Source organism: Chinchilla lanigera, unplaced genomic scaffold (genome assembly GCF_000276665.1).
Source record: "Chinchilla lanigera isolate Chin_1 unplaced genomic scaffold, ChiLan1.0 scaffold00021, whole genome shotgun sequence".
Classification (NCBI taxonomy): Eukaryota; Metazoa; Chordata; class Mammalia; order Rodentia; family Chinchillidae; genus Chinchilla; species Chinchilla lanigera.
The window spans coordinates 13,588,448-13,612,065 of NW_004955422.1; the positions used below are offsets into that span (position 1 = coordinate 13,588,448).

At 46.0% G+C, this 23,618-nt stretch overlaps 1 long non-coding RNA gene across 2 annotated transcripts; it reads right to left on the bottom strand.

The window, feature by feature from the left end:
• Nucleotides 1–9,592: 9,592 nt before the first annotated feature.
• LOC106148496 lies at nt 9,593–12,551 on the bottom strand. 2 transcript variants are annotated; one of them, XR_001234007.1, is made up of 2 exons: nt 12,244–12,551; nt 9,593–11,414 (listed from the first exon to the last, which is right to left on the bottom strand). It is a non-coding gene; the product is annotated as an uncharacterized LOC106148496 (long non-coding RNA). The 2 variants fall into 2 exon arrangements; XR_001234008.1 differs by lacking the exon at nt 12,244–12,551 and adding an exon at nt 11,497–11,708.
• Nucleotides 12,552–23,618: the final 11,067 nt, after the last annotated feature.

Consider the following 23,618-nt stretch of genomic DNA (forward strand, 5'->3'; position numbering starts at 1 on the left):
CCCCCCCCCCCCCCCCGGTCCTCTCTCTACCCATTTGGTCTGGCAGACTCCTCCAGCTAGGCTTGCACTCTCTCTGCTGCAGACCCAGGGCTGGGCCCACAGACTCAAGAGATCAGGCAGAGCTGACTGTGCTGGTCCCCTGACACATGCCCTGCCTCTATGCCCAGCTCAGATTCCCAGGACTGCCACACCTGCTAGTCTGGACCGGGGATCCCTGTGCCACCTTTAGGGCTCTTTAGGCAGTGGAAGGGGGCGTGGCCAGGCCTGCAATTCAGTCTTGAGTCCACTGTCTGTGGTCCAGGGATCCCTCTTCCTGGGCTTGCCCTTAATTTGGCAGAGCATGTGGTAGAGGGTGGAGAACAAGGCCCCGTTTGGGTCCGTTGTTCGTGGGTTAACTGTGGTGGACTTGGAGGTACTCTTTGGCCTCCAACTGTGCAGAGGGGTTTCTTAGGGACCCAGGGGTCCCAACCCAAGGGGACTACATGTGGCAGGGACATGAAACCTGTCTGGTGCACAACCTCCAGGGAGGGAGGAGGCAGGTGCTGGCTTGGGTTCCATTGTAGTGTAACTGGATCCCTCTAGCTCTAGGTCTTTGTTTTGGGGCAATGAAGATTGAAGCTGACAGAATAGCAAATGTCAAGCTATAGAGAATGGCCAAATGTGTGTTTATTAGAAAGAATAAAAGAAAAGCTCTCTGGTAGTCGGAGGAGGGTGTTCCATAAGGATACTGTGGAAGTTCAGGCTCAGGTCTTTATGTAGTTTTTGGTACTGGTGTACGTGACAGAAAGCAGGGTTGCTTCTGGTTGCAGGTGGGCATTTGAGTCTGCATCTGGAGTGCAAACTGCTTCATTTGTATTTTACTTCTTCCGAGGTCTCTTGCATTTGTTTAAGGATCTATTCTTTGTCCCTTGCATTTTCTTAGGCCCTGATGGTCTGTTTGGGTATGTGAACTCATTTAGGCCTGGAATTTTGGTTAACTTTTCAGGATCTATGCCCTATTTACCTAACTTCTCCTGTCTTCTGGCTTCAGTAGCCCCTATAATTCCAGCCCAAAGGGCTGTCCCCCAGAGGAGTCCCAGCTGCCACAGGACTGGTGTGCAGAGGCTGTCTTCCTACGGTGCTGAACTTGTGCCCACAGTCATGGCAAGGTGGCTCTGTCCTGGCCTCCTACAACCTGGCAAAACCCTTGTCTACCTCAAACACATCCCTCTGGGTGGCTCCTGTTCTTCCCAGGCCCCACAAGTCTTGTCCACTGGCCCAGCCTCCCTGCCCCACCACGGGGAGGTTCCTGGTCTGTCCTCAGGAGAGCGTGTGACTGTCCCCACAGATACCCTGACCCTGCTCTCTAAAGCAACCCCTGCCACATCCTATGGTCATGGCATCTATTGGTTTAGGATTGGTTCAGGTCCTGTTTGCCCCCTCAGGCCTGGTTTGTCCTGTTTTGCCCAGGAGGTGGCACAGCGGTGGAGATCCCTTGGGACCATGTATTTTGCCCTCGACCAAGATGGCAAAGGAGCAGTCCCTGACCAAGATGACAGTAAATTACCTCTTGCATTACTCCATGTGCCAGGCCTTGTGGTCTCTGCGGTGCTTTTGAGGCAGACCCCGTGCCTGTGGACTCTTGAGACACCTGCCCTACCCTTGTATGTCTGGCTCTACTCCCTTCCCCTACCTGTGTCTGCCTCCCCTCTCCTCCACCTGTGTCTGGCTCCCTCCCCCACCTATATGCCCCTCCCCCATCTACACCTGGATCTATCCTTCCTCTCACTCCAGTCTGGCTGGGCCTCCCTACCAAGCTGTGTTGGCCACCAGCTCCAATACTCTTGCTCAGCTGATGCATAGCTCATTCAGTCATTTGTCCTCAGCTGCCCCTGAGGGCACTGGGCCTGGCCCTGAGAGGAGTGACTCAGCCAGGAGGGGGAGGGGAACCTAGGGCCGAAGGGGTGACTCAGCACCTCCTGCTGCCCCCACCTCACCTGCCCTGCTCTGAGAGAAACCACTTCCTGTCCAGCACTAGGGCAGCCTGCCCTCCTGCCTTCCTCCCCACCAGTCCACAACCCCTTTGGGGAGCACTAAATAGAGCTTGATAGGGTGTCTCAGAGCTTGCATTTGAGGGTGATGAGGCCCAGGGCTGAGGCCTAGGGCTGCTCCTGGGAAGGCAGGACACCCCAGCTCTGGGGAGAGGCAGCCCACCGGTTGAGGCTGATGTCTCTCCTGGTCCTCCTGTGCCCACAGCACTCTCTGGCCACTCCTCTTCTGGCCCTCTGTGGAATGAGTAGTGGAGCTGTCTCAGGAGCCCGTGGTGGGGGAGCAGGTGCAGGAGGCTGGGGTCGGACCACAAGGTATCACCTTCAGAGGAGCAGAGGGATGAGGAAGAGGTATGAGCAGCTATGCCCCAAGCCTGAACTCCGGCCCAGCCCAGACACCCTGCCGGCTGTAGTGGGCACACACACAGCATCCCAGGATAGGATTCAGCAGGCTGGACCCAGGCAGTGCCGGTTTCCCTGCTGAGTTTGGTTCTGTACTTGCCCCAGGCAAGTACAAGCCTCTGTCTGGCCTCTGCTTTTGGGCGCACCAATAATAAGACCCCTGCTACCTACTCCATGGAGCTGGGAGGAAATGGGTGAAAGAGTGCCTGAAGACCACGGCATAGAGAGAGACCTGGGAGGGGGTGAGACCTAGCACAGAGAGGGAGCCCCATCCTCCTCCACCTGCCTCTGGGTCTGATGCCTGGACTGTCCTTCCTGCCTCTCTCATCCTCAGGGCTGTCTACTGTGCTCAGGGGCTAAGGCTCTGCCCCTGGTCCCTCTTCTCCAACACAGCCACCCTCCCACACTGGACCACTCCCATTTGCCGATGGCCTTAAAGTTCTGCCCTGTTTATTAATGGTGTGTTTTGAGAAACAGAGGTATTGCTCCTACTGTAGTGCACTTTATCAGTTTTCCCCTAAAGGAGATTGAAGCTCTTTTTTCTATTTAGCCAAGTGGAGTGGCACAGGCCTATAATCCCAGCACCCAGGAGGCTGAGGCAGGAGAATTGAGAATTTGAAGCCAGCTTGAGCAAATTAGCAAGATCCTGTTTTTAAAAAAGCCTTTAGGTCCAAAATGGTGGTGCCGGCAATAGCTGCATCCCAGGTGTCTCGCCTGCTAGGCCAGCCCTGCCTATGGGTGGGGCGGCCTACGGTGAGTGGTGCCCACAGCCACTGTGTTTGGACCAGCAAAGCATGTGGGACCTTAAGCTCACCTTCCTTATTTGTATCAAACGATGGCCATCTTGCTGATCTTCCATCCTTTTGCTTATGGCAAGAGATGGCTTAAATAAATAATTTAGACTCTGAAGAAAAAAGCCTTTATTTTTTTGGTACAGTTTTATATACACAGGAAAGCAGAGCAAAAAGTAGAGAGATACCACAATCCCCCCACCACAGAGCTTCTCCTATTACTAACATCTTACATTAGTATGTGATATTTGTTATAATCAATGCAGTGATGCTTATGCAATATTATTATTGAAAGTCCGCAGTCTATGTTAGGGCTCTTTCTTGGTGTTGTACACTCTGTGGGTTTGGACAAATGTATACTGTCCTGCATCTGCCATCGCAGTGTCACACAGAACAGTCCCACTTAACACCCATGTTCCACCTCCCCTCAGCACCTGCCACCACTGATCTTTTTGCCGTCCTCACAGTGTTGCCTTTTACCAGGTCACATGCTTGGCATCACATATTATGTATACCTTCCATACTGGTTTCATTCACTTAGCAATATTCACCTTAGTTTCGTCTATCTCTGCTCCTTGGTTTGATCGATCATTTTCTTACATGTGGAATAATATTTCATTGTCAGCACGTACCACTGTTTATCCTCTCTCTAACTAAAGGACGGTGGGTTACTTCCAGAATTCATGAACAAAGCTGCTGTGAACGCTGTGCAAGTTTCTGTGTAGACATAAATTTTCAGTTTCTCTTGGTGAGTATCACAGAGAACAATTGTTGGACATGATGGTGAGAGGAATGTTTAGTTTTGTAACAAATACCCAAACTGTTTTTCAAAGTGGTTGCACCATTCTGCATTTTTACCAGCAGCATTGAAAGAGATTTCCTGTTGCTCCACATCTTGGCCAGCAATCGGTGTTGTCAGTGTTTTGGATTTTGGTCATTTAGTAGGTGTGCCATGGTATCTCATTATTGTTTCGATTTGTAATCTTGGGTGACATCTGGTTCTGAGCATCCTCTCAGAGGTCTATGTGTCACCTGTATTTCTTCTTTGGTGAGGTGCCTGTTAGACCATTTGCTCATGTTTTAAATTGGGCTGTTTGTTTTTTTGTTGGTGAGCTTTTAAGGGTTCCTTGTATATGATGAGTCCTTCATCTGATGTTTGTTTTGTAAATATTTTATCCCAGTCTGTGGCATGTCTTATTTTCTAAACAGTGTCTTTGGGAGTTGGTAGTTTTTGTATATGTGTGTGTCTTATTTAAACAAATCTTTGTGGATTTCGAAGTCACAAGGAGAACTACTTTTGTCTTTTTTTCCCTTGGAGAACTGATATCTCTGATGCATCCAAAATTGGTCATTCTTTGTGCAAAGAAGGGATCAGGATCTTCAATTCAATCATAGCACTTACTGGAGAAATCATCCTTTCCTCCACTGTATTTCTATAACCTTGACACTCGCATATCCGAGACTCTTCCTTTCCTTCCTTCCACCCATCTCTTAATTGCCATTACACTGTTTTGCTTCCTGAGGTAACAGTCATTCTCTCTTAGACATCACCCGTACTTCACTGAACACTGAAATGACTCACGTCAAGTTCAGATTGCTAAATCATCCATCAGCAAAGGTGGCTGATACAGAGGCCACTCCCCTCCTGGGCCACTTTCTTCAGTGGCTTTCAAGCTTTTGTCTCATCCTCTCTGTCTCCAGGTGGCTGCTTCTCAGTCTCCTTTGCTGGCTTCTTCTCAATCCTCTAGCTTTCTAATGTTGGAAGTCCCAGGGCCCAATCCCCAGGCCTCTTCTGTACTCCGTAAACGCTTGGCCCTTGGTTTCACCCATTCTTATTGTGAGGATACCATGGGTGCTGATTACTCACAAACTTGTATCTCAGCTGGACCTCTCCCCTGCCCTTCCCCCTGGATTCTCAACTTAAATAGCTGCTGTGGCTCTATGGCTTACCTGGTGTGCCTCATAGATACCAGCTCTAGTGATGCAGGCAGAGCAGAGCTCTTGGTCTTCCTCCTCAAGCCCCTCGGCCTGCCCCATCCCCATTTCAGCCAATCCCTTGCCATCTAGCTGTTTTGGACAGACCCCCGGAATGTCAGTATCGACTCCCTACCATGCACCATTTGTGTGATCCAAGTGAGGCCAGAATCTGACACTTCTCACTGCCTCCAGGTCCAGGCCACCACTGCCTTCTACCAGCACAGTTGCCCTGCCTCCCAGCTGGCCTTCTTCTCACCAGGGCCCTCACCTTGACATTTGGTTCCTCCCTTCAGGGCCCCCTGCATTTACTCAACCCAGCCCTCCCAGACACACCCATGACCTTCCAGGGCCCATTTATTTGAGCCACATGGCAGGTTAGTTCCTCTGATCTCTGACCTGCCTCTTTTCCTCCTTTACACCTCGAATTCAGCTCTTGTTGCTTCAGTATCGGTGGCTGTTTCCCAGCTCTGTGATCCATTACCTGCATGAAGCTACTCAGACAGGCTTCTCTGTTGCAGTAGCTTCTCCTCCCCATCATTCCAAAGCCCCCTGTGAGCTGCCTACTCCATGTCCCACCTGAAATATAAAGCCCACAGGGACAGGAATTTCTGCACTCTGCCGAGAATTTCCCCTGCGTCTAGAACAGAACTTGGCACGTGGCAGGGCTGGGTGTAGCTTAGTGGTTCAGTAGCTCAGTGGTGGTGCACTTGCCTAGTATTTGCAAGGTTCTCGCAAGGAAAAAATAATCATGTGTAGAATGAGTCCCAAGTGAACAAATAGTTGCTTAGGACCTAGAGAGCCTGGCCCACAGGGCAGGGTGGGACCCTTGGAGGCACAAGAATGGAGGTCGGGTACAGTCTCCACAGGGGACTGCTGCCCCTGTGAGGATGTGCACACAGAACTGGTGTACAGCATGCCTGCTCTCTCCTCTCCCTCTTCCCTTGGGGATGCAGCACGTCACAAAGCAGGAGAGCTTGTGATGAGATGGGTTGCTAGTACCTAGGTATTAGTAAGCACCATTTGAGATGTTTTTGTAAAGGCATTTTCCAGGTGGGATTAACATCTGAATCAGGAGGATTATGAGGAAATCAGAAGAGTCTCTATGATGAGGTGGGCCTTGTCTAATCTGCTTAAGGCTTTAAGAGAAAAATACTGAGGTCCCCCAGCAGGAAGCAGTTCTGTCAGCAGATGCCTTTGGATTCCAGCTACATTGTCAACTCCCCCTGGGCTCCAGCCATCCTGTAGACTTCAGACTTACAGCAACCGCAACTCCATGAGCCAGTTCTTTAAAATAAATCTTTTTCTATAGCCCATTTATTCTATCACTAGAGGGTACTGGCAAGGTCAAATGGGTTCAAGGAGGGTGTCCTGGGGCACCTGGGGGCTGGAGAGCCGAAAACTGTGGTGGATGTGGTGGGACCCAGGCCCATGGCGAGGATTGGCTTCCAGGGGGAGGTAGCTGAGACATACTGTCTTCAGGCTCTGGACACTACAGGCTCATAAGGAAGGTCAGGGCGAAGGTTACACAGAGCAGAGAGGGGTGACCTGGGGAAGACAGAGGAGTGCCCTGCAGTGTGGCCTGAAGGCGGACGGGGTCCAGGTCAGAGAGGGCAGGCCTGAACTGAGACTATGGCAATAAGAATGGAGCAGAGGACTTGAGGGTGCAGCTCAGTGATACGGCAGTTGCCTAGCATGCACAAGGCCCTGTGTTCCATCCCAACACTGGGGAAAAAAAAAAAAAAACCCAAAGGAATGGGATGGAGGGGCAGGTGGTGGACACTGGGAAGACAGAGGTGAGACAGCATTGCACATTTTTTTTTTTTTTTTTTTTTTCTCCGGTACTGGGAACCGAACTCACGACCTTGCACTTGCCAGGCAGGCGCTTTTGCCGCTGAGCTAAATTCCCAGCCCCTCATTGCACATATTTTGCCTCTCTGCTCCTCCTGGGAATAAAGATGCCACCTGGGTCCCAACGTGAATCACTGTGGGAACAGAGCTGCTGTGCCAGGACCTTTGTGGCTTCTGTCATAAATCACCACAAACTGGGCTACTTCACACAACTTACTCTTACAGTTCTGGAGGGCAAAAGCCCACCATCTGACTCATAGGGCCAAACTTGAGGTATCAGCAGTCTGGCTCCTTTAAGGGGCTCTAGAGGGTGAACCTGTTCTGGGTTCTCCAGCTTCTAGAGGCCAAGAGTCCCTTGGCTCAGACCCTGCCTGCACCTCTACCACCACCCTTTAAGCTACCACCACCACTCATTTCCTCTGGCCAACCCTCCTGCCCTCCAGGGACATAGGCCCCGCCCAGCTGTACTAGGTCATGTTGAGGTCCTGTCTTTAACCATACCTGCAAAGTCCCTTCAACCATGCAAAGCCACATCTTCAACACATACCAGGCGTCAGGATCTGGACACCTTGGGAGAGATGCTGAATTACCCAGGATGTTGCTATTTAGGGAAACAAAGCCTGTGGAATGAGGAAGAGTCCAATTTGGGTCCTGTAGGTTGACCTGCTGTTGGAGTCCCCAAGGGCTTGAATGTACAGTGAGGTCTGAAGCAAGGCTGGTGCAGTACGGGAAGATCTGAAGTTCCCGTGGGTGGAGATGTTCCAGTGAAAATAGGGCAGTGGGAGGAGTAAGTAAAAGAAGGAGGGGCCAAAACCCGAAGCCCCCTAACCCTAACCCTAACCCTAACCCTAACCCTAACCCTAACCCTAACCCTAACCCTAACCCTAACCCTAACCCTAACCCTAACCCTGTGATGGAGGTAAAGAGCACTGATAGAGGGTTGGAAGAGGATGGGGCAGCTGGAACTGAGTTGAGTGACACAGAGTCATAGTAGTGACTTGGGGGAGCACAGCCTCTGCGGGTGGGTGGGTTTATTTGGCTAGGAAGCCATGTTGGCTGGATGGTTTGGCCCAGAGTTCGGTGGGGCTGGGTTCCCTGAGCTGCTTGTATTGGGTTGGTGAGTGACAGGTGGTATTGAGCAATGCCTGTGGCTTTCTCTAGGAGCTTAGAGAAACATCCTCATGTTTCCTTGAACAAAGACATGGCTTGTGCCTCCACAGCTGCAGCTTTCCTGGCCCTGGGTATCTCAGGCACCGCCCAAATATCTGTATTCATCTTCACCCCCAGATGGGGTCAGTGACCACCCAGCAGATGACCGACCAAGCTGACCTCCCACCAGCCATGCTGGACCAGTCATTCTTAGGGACTAGAAGATGCCCTGCCATCTTAGTTCCATGCCTCTTCCATCCACGGAGTCATCCTTGCTATAGAGCAACAGGGAAGAGGCGGCCCAAGTCCCTGCTTTGCATCTTTGGTCCAGCAGTGACCTTGCTGTGAGGGTGAGGAAGTGGATGGATCCCTGTGGACCAGGGCATGGTTTCACCTCTGCTCCCAGAGAACCTGTTCTTCTGGAGGCAGATCTGGTCCCACTTCAGGAAGAGACCTTATCACCTGCCCTCCCTGTGATCCTCTCCCATCCTCCACCCATGGCCACCAGGCCTGTTCCCCAGGGTGGGCCGGTGGTGGCAGTGAGTGCCACCTGCTCCAGGGATGCCAGCTCCCTGTGGTACCTGCCCTTCCCAGGCAGGTGGACAAACGGGACTGGGGCTACAACACCCCCTCTCTTGCAACAGTGACTCAGAAAGGCAGAGAGTAGGGGTGGGGCAGGTGGCCCCTCCTCCATGAACAGTGCCTGGGTGATATGTGTGTATGGGAGGGGGTTCCAGAGTGGCCATGGTGCAGCTGGCCTGTGACTGAGGTGGGCAGGGCAAGGAGGTTGCCCTCCTCCCAGCCCCAGGAAAATCTGAAGGCCTTCACTCTCTATCCTAGAGGGACTTTGCAGTGGAAGAGGGATGAGATGCAGGCTCCAAATCCTAGAGTGACCTGGAGTGTCCCTGCAGCAGGAAGCAGGGCTGTGGAGACAGACTTGCCCAGCTGTGTGACTTCTGGTATTCATTCTGCCTCTCCAGGCCTCTGTTTCCGTGTGCAGGATGGAGCAACTGTCTGCTCTCTGGTTGAGGGAGGGTACAGGGCAGCTGCTCACCATGTGACCTGCCCCATCTGCCCCATTTGCATTCAGGAAACCAGAGGGCCTTTGTCACCTTGGGCCTCAGAGGACTTGCAGATGGTAGGAGAACCTGGAGACCAGGTCAAGGTGCTTTGTAGGGCCAGGGGACAGCTCCTGAGAGATGGGGGTAGACCAGGAGGCTGGGGAACTGGGGGAATGGGCAGGTAAGTGCTACACCCAGTCCCACCCATCTTGTCAGAGGAGGGTGTGCAGATGGAGGGGGCTGGACACTTGGAGACTGGATGGTGTGGAAAGATCTGACCCCTTCCTCCCATGATCAGGCTCTGTAACAAAAGAGAAGCCAACACGAGAAAGCATGACAGAGTTACAACATTTTACTCATCCAGCGAGACTTCAGAAACCAGGACCCAAAGGCCCAGGGAGAAGTGGGTTTTATGCTTAGGTTTGGTGAAACATAGACAGCTGGGTAGACATATGACTGGACAAAAATGTGACCTTGTGGTGATGGACTGAAGGGCCCCAGAAAGTCTGTGCAGATTCTTCTTGGTTCACCCTTCCCCCTGGGTGACTCTAGGGCAGGACCCTTAGCAATGAGGGTCTTAGGACCTTTACTCTCAGACAGGGTGGGTCAGAGGGCCACCTTCTACTGGGGTGGGTATGGGGCTAGGTGATGTGAGTCTTATGGCTGCCTTCTGAGAGTGGCTCTGTTTTGTATCCTGCCACTGAGAGAAAGAGGGTGGGAAGAAGTGGGCAAGAGGGTTGCAGAGACCTGGTGCTCCACGGAGGCTCCTGTCTCTCTGAGTCCACAGTACTTCAATATCAAAACACTTTGCCAGAGTATTCTGAGCCCCGGTAATGGACAGCCAAGCCCCAAATGCCATGGTGAGGGACAGGGATGTATTTCCTAGAATGAAAATGTCAGCTGTCCCCTCTGGGTCCTTGCTAACACCCTCCTCCACCTCTCATGTTTGCACTGAGCTCAGGGCAGTGCCCCTGCCCTGCAAGTGTGTCTCAGAGGAGCACTGAAGGAGGACTTCACCTGCAGGCCAGAGCAAGTGGCGGGGGAACTGACGATCACCTGCTCCTCCTCCATGAAGCCTGGGGCCCAGGCCCTGTCCTCAGAACTATTGTTGGAAGGACCAGGCCACCCAAGAGGCAGCCTCTGTGAGCTCTGTACCTAAATCCCCAAAGCCATAGAGACTGCTCCACAGGGCCAGAGCCCCTGCCCACCCCTCCCTGGGATGGAATGGTCTGTACAGGGCAGGATGCCTCTTCCTTCCTCAGACCCTCACTCTACGATTTGTACCTCCTATGGCTGATGGGGCTGGGGGTGGTCAGGGAAGTCCTCCCAAAGAGGGTCACCTCAAAAGTAAGAGACGAGGCCAGGCTCCTGACGCTATGGGTGAATGTCTGAGGCCAAGCACAGGAAGTAGCATGGACCCTGGTGCTTTACTCTGTGTGTCCAAGGAGGCTTTCCAGCACTGAGAGTAGGACAGGGACCGAGAGACAGCCACCTCTGCAGGTGACCAAGGCACCTGCTGCTGTTGAGAAGAGAGTGGGGTGGTGTGGCAAGCAGAGGAGAGAGATGGTGGTGCCTGGCATGGAGTTCCTTCTATGAGTGTCCTGTACCGGCTGGTTGCTGGCCCAGGACGCTGACCTCTGAGCACATGATGGGGCCCTTCCTGCAGTCTGTACCCAGCCAGAAACTTCCTTCCTTTTCCAGAAATGGCCCCTGCTGTCTCAGTGCTGGGGTGGTCATGTGAGGCACCATGTAACATCCTCAGCTCTGCCACCCTCCTGTTCTCAGTGAGGCAGTTCTTCCTCTGAGCTACTGCTGTTCACCCCACATGCACAGGCCCATCTCTCCACTGGACAGGGTCTCTCTGAGGCCCATGTCCATACTTCCATACTCTGGCCTCTGTCCACAGGCCCTGCTGCATAGGCGAGCACCCCCTCCACCTTTTCCAGCCTTCCTGGCCCAGACTGTCCTTCCCTTGCTGAGACCATGGTGGGGCACCTACCTTCAGCCAGGATGGAGTTCCCCTCCTGCGATACGGACAGCATGTGGGAAGCAGGCAGGCACAGTCCCCATCAAATTCTTGCAGGGCTGCAGGCTGCACAGGTCTGATCGGCCAGTGGCAGGGGTGGGAGATCTTGTGACGCGAGGAGAAAGTGCAGGATCTGGGGTAAGATATGACATGACAGAGCCTGCAGGGCTGTGTGGGCACCAAGGTGAGATCTGGATGAGGGAGAAGAAATTCACCTGCAGGTGGTGGCCACCACTCCCTCCACACACACAGACCATGGCCACCAAACTGTCCTGTCTCATCCCTCCAGGCCCAGCAAGGAGGCTGGGCCTGTCCCCATGCCCCAGATGAGGAAATCAGGCCACCCATAGGAGAAAATTGCTCAAGGATACACAGCATGTCCTAATTCTGGAGTTTTGCCACCTTGGTAGATTTGTAGAAGTCACTCTGTCTGCTGAGGCCATGGTGAGGGTATCTGGCCCTTTCCCAAAGGATTGTTATGGGTCCCCCCTTGTTGCATGTAAAAACAAGGCATCCATCTTCTGTGGCCTTTACAGAGCTGGATAGGGTGGAGGGGCTGAGCTCCCTCTTCAAATTCCACCCTGGAAATGCCCTCCTTTGGCAAGCACCCTTCAAAGAAGGTCATCTGGACCAGGGAAGACCTTCTCTAAGCTTTCAGGTCCTGGGCTGGAGAGACCCCAGCCCATTCAGGCATTTTCTTGAACCCCAGCACTGGTGGGGATGTGCAGGTCTGTCCTAGGGTAAGTAGAGCCCTGGCAACAGACCATAACCTTCATCCTATCCTCCTGTCTCTGGGGCTCTCAAATCTACCAGTCTCTGCCCCTCCCTGGTTCCTGGTGTTCTGTTCTTGCACTGGACTGAAATTAACCTCCAAAGATATCCATGTCACGATCCCTGGAACCCACTTGCCAAAGGGGCCTCCAGGTGAAATTGAGTTAAAGAGAACCCAAGATGGCACCCACCAGATCAGCCAGTCTTCTCTCCCAAATTGGTCCCCCAGGATTCACTCATCACTGTGTGGTCAGGAGGTGGGTTTTAGTTCAGGATGCAGCTGAGCTCTTAGTCTCCTCTTTTCTAAGAACCCTTGTGACTCCTATCCCCATTGGGAACAGGGTCAGTGTTCTGACCCAATGCCCAGGCAGCCTGCTCCTGTTGACGTGGGCAGCTGCTCACCCAGGGACCTACTCAGCAGAGGCAGATTCTTCTGCCCAGCTTGCTGTCTATGGAAAACCCCTTCCATGAACCTACTTTGCTCCAGGACCTGCATCAATCTGAGCTATTTTCTCTGTTGCCTGCTTATGTCAAATGATTTTAACTAAATTAGCATTTTACTTGAAATATAATGAATATGCAATACACTGCATATCAGTGCATGTGCAATCTTGTGAGTTCTGATGAGGATCTCCAAAGTCAGCATAACGAACATCTACCCTGTGACTTTCTTCCATTTCCTTCCTCCCCTCCAGCCCCACCACATGGGTTCCCCAGCAACCACTCATCTGCTGTCACTGCTGATGAGTTTATTTCTTTTTGGGTTTTTTTGTGGTTTTTTTTTTTTTTTTGGTACCAGGAATCAAACTCAGGACCTTGCACTTGCCAGGCAGGTGCTTATACCACTGAGCTAGGTCCCTGGCCCTAATGCTGATGAGTTTGAATTTTATATAGACAGAGTCAGATAACACGTGGTTGCTTTATCTTGGTTCTTTCAAAACTCAGACCAATTATTTTGAGACATCTATGGTATTGCATATATCTATGCATTTGTTTCCACAGCTGCTGCAACAAATTGCCACACATTTAATGGCTTAAAACAACACACATATGTATTATCTTGTGATTCTGGAGGTCAGAATACCAAAATGGGCCTTCCTGGGCCAATACTGAGGTGCCAGTATTGAAGACTGTGCTCCCTGTGGAGGCTCCAGGGACTGACCCAGCTCCCTTTCTCCCAGCTCCTAGCTCCTGAGGTCCTGCATTCCTTGGCTTCTGGCCCAGTCCATCTGTGGGGCTGGCATTGGCTGGAGATTCTTCTGACTTCACAAAGCTTAGATCCTCCTCCAGGCTCCTGCTTCTGTTTCTAAGCACCTTGTGATCAAATTGCTCATGGGATAATCCAGGACAATCTCCCTCAGGGAGGTCGGCTGCCTGGCAAACTTGATTCAGCCTGGAACCTCCATTCCCAATTGCTGTGTCACTAATGTGCACAGGTTCCAGGAATTTGGGCTAGAACTTCCTTGGAGGACCACTCCTCTGACTGCCACAATCAGTAACTCATTTTAACTGCAGAGTACTTATTTATGACATGCATGTGCCACAGTTGGCTTAACCATTTAACTGTCCTTGAGCACATGGTTGGATTCCAGTCTGGGGTTATTACAAGGGAAGTTGCCAGAATATTCACGTATTAGTCTTTATGCAGTTGTGTGTGGTTTCGATTCTCACATAAGTAGGTGTGGGATTGCAGAGCTGTATGGCAAATGTATAGGCAATTTTTAAGGAAAACTCAAACGATGTTTACAAAGTCCTTGTATCATCCCCCACCCCTCCTTATCAACACTTAGCACAATTGATTTTGGTGTTAGCCGTCTCATAGGAGAGTAGTGGTATCTTAGTATGGCTTTAATTTGCATTTCCCTAATGACTTACTTTCTTTTCATGTGCCTTTCACCATTTATATCTGTTTTAGAAGTACTCATTCATATCTTTTCTCTATTTATTTATTGGATTGTCTTATTATTGAGTAGAGCAAACTCTATATATTCTAGACATAAGCCCTTTGTCAAACACGATATTTCGCAAATATTTTCTCCCATTGTGTAGCTTGTCTTTTCACTCTTTCCATAATGTCTTTCAAAGAAGTTTTTTTTCCCCTAATTTTTATGAAGCCTATTTTATTGATTTTTCTTTACTGTGATTTTTTATGTTGTATCCAATCTTTGCTAAATTCAATCAGTAAGATTTTCATCAGTTTTCTTCTAGAAGTTTTATAATTTCATATCTTTAGGTCTGTGACCCATTTTGAATTAATTTCTGTAATGTGATGTGTGGTAAGTGCTACAGTTGAATTTTACTGCTCTTCACTATGTCCAACCCCGTCATTTAAAAGATAATGCTTTCTCCCCTGAATTGCTTTGGGAATAGTGCTGAACCAAGGGCCTTACCTGTGTCAGGCAATGGTAGCACTTTACCGCTGAGCTATACCTCAGTCTTTCTGATTAATCTTTAGGTCAGTACCATATGGTCTTGAATACTGTAACAAATTTCAAAGTCAAGTAGAGTGAATCATCCAACACTTTCCTTCATTTTCAAAATTGTTTTAGTTATTTTAGAACTTTTGTATTTTCATATAAATTTGAAAATCGTATCACTTATTTCTAAAAAAAACTCCTCCTGAGGTCTTGATTCTGAGTGAACCTATAGAGACCAGTTTGGGAAGAATGGATATTGTGGCAACCTTAATTCTTCCTGCCTATCAACACTGCATATCTCTCCATTTATTGAGTTTTTTTTAAAAAAATTTTACTATCTCTTAGTATAGTTTATAGATTTCAGAGTCTTGGATATCTTTTGTTAAATTTATCTGTACACATTTCCTATTTTTCATTCTCATGTAAATGGACATTTTAAACTTCAATTCCAAAATTTTTATTTTTTATTTTTTGGTTTTTTTCCAGTACTGGGAATTGAACTCATGACCTTGCACTTTCCAGGCAGGGGCTGTGCCACTGAGCTAAATCCCCAGCCCCCAATTCCAAAATTTTTAATACTGGTATATAGAAGTTCTGTTGATTTTTATCTGTTGACCATCTATCCTAAAACTCTACTAAATTCACATGTTAGTTTAATAACTTTATCATAGATTTTATAGGATTTTCTTCAAAGATTATCATTTCTTCCTTGAATAAAGCTAGCTCTCCTTCCTTTTTAGTTTGGTTATATTTTTTCTTTCTTTCTTTTCCTGAGTGCTAAAGTCTTTGCACACCACGGTAAACAGAAGTAAGGAGGGTGGATGTCCTCATCTTGCCTTTGAGACTTGTGATAGAACTCAAGAGTATGTGGTACCAGTATAAAGATAAATCAAAAGAGTGTGGGTTTAGCTCAGTAGGAGAATGCTAGCCTTGCCTAGCACATGTGAGATCCTGGGTTAAATGCATTGCCAAGGCAATTCAGCAGGGAAAGGATTATCTTTTATATAACTGGGTTAGAACCAGTGGAGAGCTGGTTCCTGATCTTGGAAAGTATTCACCTTTCACTATTAAGGGTGATGTTGGTTATGTTTCTCCATACTTTTTATGAAGTTGAGGAAATTTCCTTTTATTCTCTACTGGGAGCTGTTATCAGGAAGAGATGTTGGATTTTGTGAAATGCTTTATAGCAACACTCCTAGGCCTTTTCTCTTTCAGTGTGTTAATAGGGTGAATTAAATTAATTGATTTTCTTTTGTTTTTTTTTTTTAAGAGTAGGAAATTTTATTAGAGAAAAGGAATGGGGACTAGGAACGGGGGAATGGGGAATAGGAATAGTTCCTGAGAGACAGGAGGGGTCCCAAATGGGTTGCCCAGATTAATTTATTTTCAGATGTGAAAATAATGGAGTATTCCTGGGATCAATCACACTTGCTCACGAGTACTATCCATTTTATATATTTTGGGGCTTGACTTGCTAACATTCTGTTAGGAATTTTTGCATTTATATATATTAAATGTTTTTTCTTTTTGGTTTTTCTCCGGTACCGGGAACCGAACTCACAACTTTGCGCTTACAAGGCAGGCGCTTTTGCCGCTGAGCTAAATCCCCAGCCCCTAAATGTTTTCTTGAAGCGTCTTTGCCTGGTTATGGGTCAGACCGATGCTGTCCTCAGACAAGGAGCAGGGAAGTACTCCTTTCTCTTCAGACATTGAACAGTTTGTGTAGAATTCATATCATTTCTTCTTAAATGTTTGAAAGAATTCACCTATGTAGGCATTTGAACCTGGAATTTTCTTTGTGGGAAGATGTTAAACTACAGCTTCAATTTCCTTAATAGAGCTAAGGTTGTATGGGTTATCTATCTTTTTCAGTGAGCTGGTAGTTTATCCATTTGGTCTCAGTGTTCACTATAGTTCCTTATTATCCTTCTAATACTTGTAAGTTCTATCAGGGTCTCCACGATCACACTCCTGACTTAGTGCTGTGTATTTTCTCCAGACTAATCTGATTAGAATTTACTGGATTTGTTTGATCTTCTCAAGCAAATAGCTTTGGTTTCATGGATTTTCTTTCTAGTTTTTAAAATTTCTGCTCTCAGATTAACAATTTCCTCTGCTGACTTTAAATTGAATTTGTTTTTCTTTTTTCTGATTTCTTAAGGTGGAAGCTGTGGTAGTTGACTTTTCTTCTTTTCTGGTGTAATGCTAGCTAAAACTCCCAAAATTTTGTATGTTGGGGTTTTGTTTTCCTTCAGTTCAAAATGCTTTCTAATATCCTCCTAGAGTCCTTAGCGTCTGTGCTGTATAAAAGCATGTTAATTTCTGTATCATATTGGTTTTCTATTGCTCCATCACATGTTTTAGCAGAAGCAGCAGCTCCAACCTATTGGCAGTTAGTATTGAACAGACTCAGAAGGCCAGAGCTCAGGGCTGAGTTCCGTTCAGCTGAAGCCAAGGCCTGGCTCTTATCCTCTCTTCTGGAGGATGGGGTCCCTGCCCAAGACACTCTCTGTTTGCAGAACTCAGCTCCTTGCAGTTGGAGGAATAAATTTGGGCATCTCCCAGCTCTTGAGGTCTTTAGGGTCCTGGCTTTTTCTGAGATCAGGCCAGCTACCTGGACCATCTCCCTGGTTTACCCTGGGTAGGTTAGGAGCCTTAATTACATGCACACAGTCCCTTTCCCTATGTGTCATAAATTCATGAGTAAGGCGTGAGGTCAAAGGTCATGGGGCCTGGTTGGAATCCTACTTTCCATACACCCATTTGGTGATTTCTCAGATATCACTCATTTTAAATTTCTAATTGATTTCGATTGTGGCCTGACTGCATGATTCAGGTCCCTTTACATTTCTGAGACTGGTTTTATGGCCCAGATTATGGTGTATCTCAGTAACATTTCATGTACACTTGAAAAGATATGGATTCCATTGTCTTAGGGTGGAATGTCCTATAAATGTTAATTACATCAGTTGGGTGAGTTTTGGTAAATCCTTAACTCCTCCCTAGTTTGCAGTTTACCTGTGCTCTCACTTGTTGCAGAGTTGTTAAAATCTCTTAGTAGATTTGCTTATTTCCCCTTTCAGTTCTATACATTTTTCCCTCTTATGTTTTATGTTTGGGGGTTTTGTTAGTTTTTTTGTTTTGTTTTGTTTTGTTTTTTCACCTTTTTTGCTTTTTTGAGACCAGGCTTCACAGTGTTGCCCAGGTTGTATTGAAATTTGAGATCCTTCTGCCTATAGCCTCCTGGCTTACAGGTGTGAGCACCATGCCCAGCTGTGGTAGGTATTTTAAATCACTGTTATTAGATATCTTACATTTAGGGTTGTTGTGCTCTCTTGACAAAATAATCCTTTAGATGCCCATAATTTTTTTGCTCAAAATATACTTTGCCAGGAATTAATATAGCCAGCCCAATTTTCTTTTCTTTAGTGTTAACAGAATAGTATTTCCTTTTCCACCTCTTTGTTAAAAACTAGCATTTGTGCTTTTGAGCACTTTTAGGTTTACAGAAAAATTGAGCAGAAAGTGCAGAGTTCCCATGTACTGCTTCATTTCCTCCTCATTTCCTCTGTTTTACTACCGGGCATTAATGTGGTACATTTATATATTTGATGAGTCAATATAGGCACATTATTATCAACTAAAATCCATAGCTCATCAGGGCTTGCTTTTTGTGTTGTACACCCTATGGGTTTGGCAAATGCATTTTATGTTTCCTCCATTACAATACCATAGGGAATAGCTTCCTTGTCTTAAAAATCTCCCATGCTCTCTCTTTTCATCCCTTCCCCCATCTAAGCCCCTGGCAACTCATTATTATCACCATTGTTTTGCCTTCCGAAAATATCACACAGTTGGAATCACACAGCGTGTAGTCCTTTCAGGTTGGCTTCTTTCACTAAGTAATATGCATTTAAGTTTCCTCCATTTCTTTTTGTAACTTGATACCTTATTTCATTTTATCAATTTCCATTGGATGATTTTATCACATTTTCTTACCTATTTACCTAATGAATGGCCTCTTCTTTGCCTCCAAAGTGTGGCAATTTGTGAATAAAGCTGCTATAAACATTTGTGTGCTGTTTTTCATATGAGCATAGTTTTTAAGTCATTTAGGTAATGTTGCTAGGTCATACAGTAAGAGTATCTTCAGCTTTATAAGAAATTGCTGAACTATCTTCCAAAGTGGCTCTATCATATTGTGATCCCATCAGCAAAGAACAAGACTTTCTGTCACTCCACATCCATTTGGTGATGTCACTGTTTTAGATTTTGGTTATTCTAACACAAATGTAGTAGTGTCTCATTATTGTTCTAATTTGCAATTTCCTAATGACATACAAGAGGTGATAAAAAATGCAATGAATGTCAAATTTTAAAAATTTTGTTACAATAAAAGACATGTTGCCATTAATCCCTCTTGAAATACACTCCCTAACTTCAAATATACTTATCCCATCATTCTTGCCTCATTCTGAAGCAGTTCTGGAAGTCTTCTTTCATGTCTTTATGAGGTATGATTAAAAAATATGATGAAAGTTGCTGCTGAGTGCCTTCTAATGGAAAGGCAAGTTCAAAAAACCTGCGTGGTGTGTTCTCATCTAACTTATTTACCAGATCTGGCACTGTGTAACTTCTGGCATTTCTCAAGTTAAAATGACCTGAAAGGTAAATTGTTTGAATCAATTCAGGACAACAAGGCAACTATACCAGTGCAACCAATGATGCAAAAAAGGACTTACAGAACTGCTTCCAAAATTGGCAAGAGGCTGCGTGTGATGGTGCATACCTGTAATCTCAGCACTCGGAAAGTTGAGGCAGGTGAATTGCTGTGAGTTTGCTGTGATGCCAGACTGGGCTACATGGTGAGACCCTCCCTATCCAAAAAAAAAAAAGCAAGGATGGTGGGATAAGTGTGTTGGAAGTGAGAGAATTTTGAGGGAGATTAATGGCAATGTGTCTTTTATTGTAATAATTTTTTAAAAATTTAAACATTTACCATGTACTTTAATCAAACTTCATATGACAGTAAACTTTTTTTTTTTTTTTCCGGTACTGGGAATCAAACTCACGACCTCGCGCTTGCCAGGCAGGCGCTGTGCCACTGAGCTAAAAACCATTTTTTTAAAAAGCATTTTTAATATATCTATTTGTCACCTGTATATCTTTGTTGGTGAGGCACCTATTTGTATCTTTTGCCTGTTTTTATTTTATTATTATTACCATTTGCAGTGCTGATGATCAAACCCAAGAATATGCTGCAATCAATCAATCACTGAGCTAGATATGCTACCAGCCTTTTCTAATTTTAAATTTTTAAAATAGTGTTGAATTTTAAGGGTTCATTGTATATTTTAGATTCAAGTTTTTAAATCAGATATATGTCTTACAAAAATTTTCTCCCCAGAGGTTTTTAAATTTAATGAAATCCAACTTATCAATCACTTTTTTGTGATCAGTGGTTTAGGTGTGGTAGCTAAAGGTCATCACCAAACCTAAGGTCAACTAAAAGTTTCTCCTATATTAGTCATCTTCTAAGATTTTATACTCTTGTTGTACATCTAAGTCTGTGATCCATTTTGAAATAAATTTTGAGGGTGTAATATAGATATAGACCTAGAAGTCACAAAATAGCTTGCTCAGATTTTTATTGAGATTCCATTCAATCTACAGATCAAATTGAGAAGAACTGATATATTTATAGCATTAGTTTCCTGTCCATGAATATGGGCTATCTTTCTATTTCTTTATATTTCCTTTATCAGAGTTATGGCAATTTTCCTCTATAAATTCTATACATATTTTCTTAGATTTAGAGTATCACATTTTTGGGTGCTAATGAAAATGGTAAAATGTTTTAAATTTCAAATGCTCATTGTAATTCCATTTAATTTTAATCTATCTGCCTTTATATCTTAAGCAAGGTTCTTGTAGCCAACATATAGTTGAGTCACACTTCTCTTTCAAAAATCCAGTATGACTATTTCTGCCTTTTAATAGAGATTTTTTAGGCCATTAAAACCATTATTCATATGCTTGAATTTAAATTTAACATCTTGCTGTTGATTTTCTATTTGCCCCATTTGTTCTTCGTATTTCTTTCTCCTCTGCCTTTTAAAAAATATTATAAGTGTTTTTTATGTTTCCACATTTTCCTTTGATGGTTTCTTAGCTATAAATTTTTGATTTGTTATTTTACTGTTTGATTTGAGACCCATAGTATGCATATTTTGCTTATCACCATCTACCTTCAAGTAATCGTTCTTCTTTTTGTACTGTGTGAGAACTTTTTTTTTTTTGCTTTTTTTCTGGTGCCTGGAATCAAACTCACAACCTCGAGCTTGCCAGGTAGGCGCTGTGCTGCTGAGCTAAATCCCGAGCCCTTGTGTGAGAACTTTTCAGTGATCTACTTCTATTTGTCTCCCTCCCCAGCCTCTGTGTTACTGCTATGACATATTTTACTTACCTCATGCCATAAGCCTCAAAATACTTTGTTAGTATTTTTGTTTAAAGTCATTTTTAAAAGAATTTCAAAAAATAAAATAATCATCTCTCATGCTCATGACTATCTTGTGTGGATCCAGATGTCCATGTGGTATCATTTCCTTCTGCATGAAAGACTTCATTTAAAAATTTCTCATTGTGAGCCTATGTGGTGACACATGCCGGTGATCTCAGCTACTTGGGAGGCAAGAGGATCAAGAGTTGGAGGCAAGCCTGGGCAACTTAGTGAGATACTGTCTCAAAAACAAACAAACAGAATTTTCATTGTGTAAATCCAGTTATGAATCCTCTGAGCTTAAAAATGTTTATTTTACCTTCACTTTTGTTGTTTTTGTTTCTTTGTTTTTTGAGACAGGGTCTCATTCTGTAGTTCAGGCTGCTCTTGAACTCACCATATAGCACAGGCTGGCTTCGAATCCTTGGCAATCCTTCTGCCTCAGCCTCCCAAGAGCTGGGATTACATGCATGTGACACCACACCCAGATTTTGTCTTCATTTTTGTAGGAATTTTGGCTGGACATAGTTCAAGGTGATAGGTCTTTGTTTTTCAAGCTGTTGCTCTATTGTATTCTGAATCCCATTGTTTCTGATGAGGTTCCTGTCATTCTTATGTTGTTCCTCTGAATATCATGTATCATTTTTCTACAGTTGCTTTCAGGAATTTTTTCTTAATCATTGATTGCTGGTTTTAGGCAATTAGTGATGTGCCCATCTCCATCTGGGTGAAAGATCTCCATCTTTCTCCAGGACCTTTGCCCTCTACTACTAGATGTCCAATGTCTGAAAACCACATTTTCCCAGATATATTCTATTTTTCTTTCTTTCAAGATGGAGGAAAATCTAGCCCCAGGTACCCATTCTCAGCAGGGGATAGAGGTCTCCTGGATAGTGATAATTTGAAAATGAAGTGGTTCTTTCTTTTACCATTTTTAAGGTTTTGAAGTGTAGGCTTCCTGAATCTTTCAAGAATAGCGAATAAGGGGGAGGGGAGAAGGAACTAGAAAAAAGAATGGAAGGAAAAAATGGAAAAGAAGTTTTTGTAAATAAAGAGGGGAAGAAGGGTTGAAGGGAAGGGAGGGGAATGAGAAAAAAAAGCAAGATATATCATGTAAAGGAGCAAGATGGATCATATCAAGATACATAATCACAAACTCCCTTTGATGAATGTTATCATTATGTATATCAAAAATGTACCAATAGAATAAAAAGTTTAAAAAGAAAAAGCAAACAGGGAAAGCCAGGTTAGGGTTGGTTCAGTCTTTGGCTCTAGTTGAGATTTGTAGTGAAAGAAGAACACAGAGAGGTGAGTTTTTAAAATAAATAGAAGGACAGTGGTCCTGGCAAGTAGAGAACATATTTTTGAGGAACAGGAGGATGCTCACCCATCCCTCCCACAGGTTCAGGGAGGATTTTAATATGCCAGGGGCCAGCTGTAGTGCAAGACTTGCCTGCCTAGCCTGAAGCTCACCTACTGACCTGCACAGTTGGACTCCCAAGGTATACCCACGACTGCCCTGGCTTTAGAAGACACATATGGGAGACATATATTCCTGCCCTTGGAGAAGTTTAAGGGCCCCTGTCTCTGATACTGACGTATTCAAATTCCTGACAGCACTGGGAGATATATGTGAGCCTTGTTTGTGTCAAGAAGATCCTATCTCTCCACAGCATCTGTGCACATAGATACCAAGCTTCCTGAGAGAAACAGAGGAAGGGAATCAGGCTTGGCCTGTCCTGCATTGTGCAATGATAACAGTTTGAAGTTATGGGCAGAAGTCATGGAGGAAACGGCTCTGGTCACAGGGGTCACATTCTGTTTTGATTGAGCATTATCTGGCTGGCTGGTGAGTTAGGTCTGAGGCCTGGGAAGTGGGGTGGTGGTTAAGATATAGGGCTGAGCCAGGGAATTACCAGAGGTAAGGTAGGCTGGCTGTGGTGACTGGGCCACCCAAGTGGCCTTATTGGGCCATCCAAGTGGCAAGATTGGGAAGGGAAATCAATTTATGAGCTGAGGTCCGACTTTTTTTTTTTAATATTTAGAGACAGGGTCTCACTATGCAGTTCAGGCTGGCCTTGAGCTCACTTTGTAGCCCAGGCTGGTCTTGAACTTGCAAGGATCCTCCTGCCTCAGAGTGCTGGGATTACAGGAGTGCACCACCACACCCAGCCCTGAGGTCTGATTTAAACCTTTGGGAACTGGGGCATGCATGAAGTTTAAAGTTGTTGGAAGAAGCCATTTCCCTGGGGACAGAGTGTGCCCCAAATGGCCAGACAGAGACTGAGCTATGGGTGGTATCTCAAGTCAGGGGATGGTGGGGTGTTGATAAGTAAATGGCAGGAGGACTGTTATTTAATGCTGAGGTGGAATGAATCTGCATCCTCTACCTCAGGCTAAAATAAAGTCCCAGTGAGTTAAAAATATAACAGTAAAAAGTGGAAGCATAAAAAGAGTACAGTGAGGAATTTGGGGATTTAGCTCAGCGGCACAGCAGCTGCCTGGCAAGCGCAAGGTCGTGAGTTCGATTCCCGGTACCAGAAAAAAACAAAAACAAAAACAAACAAACAAAAAAAGAGTGCAGCAAATGGAGCATCCTGAGGCAGGGGGGTGGGGTTCACGTCCTAGGCTTGTGGTCTGTGTATGTCAC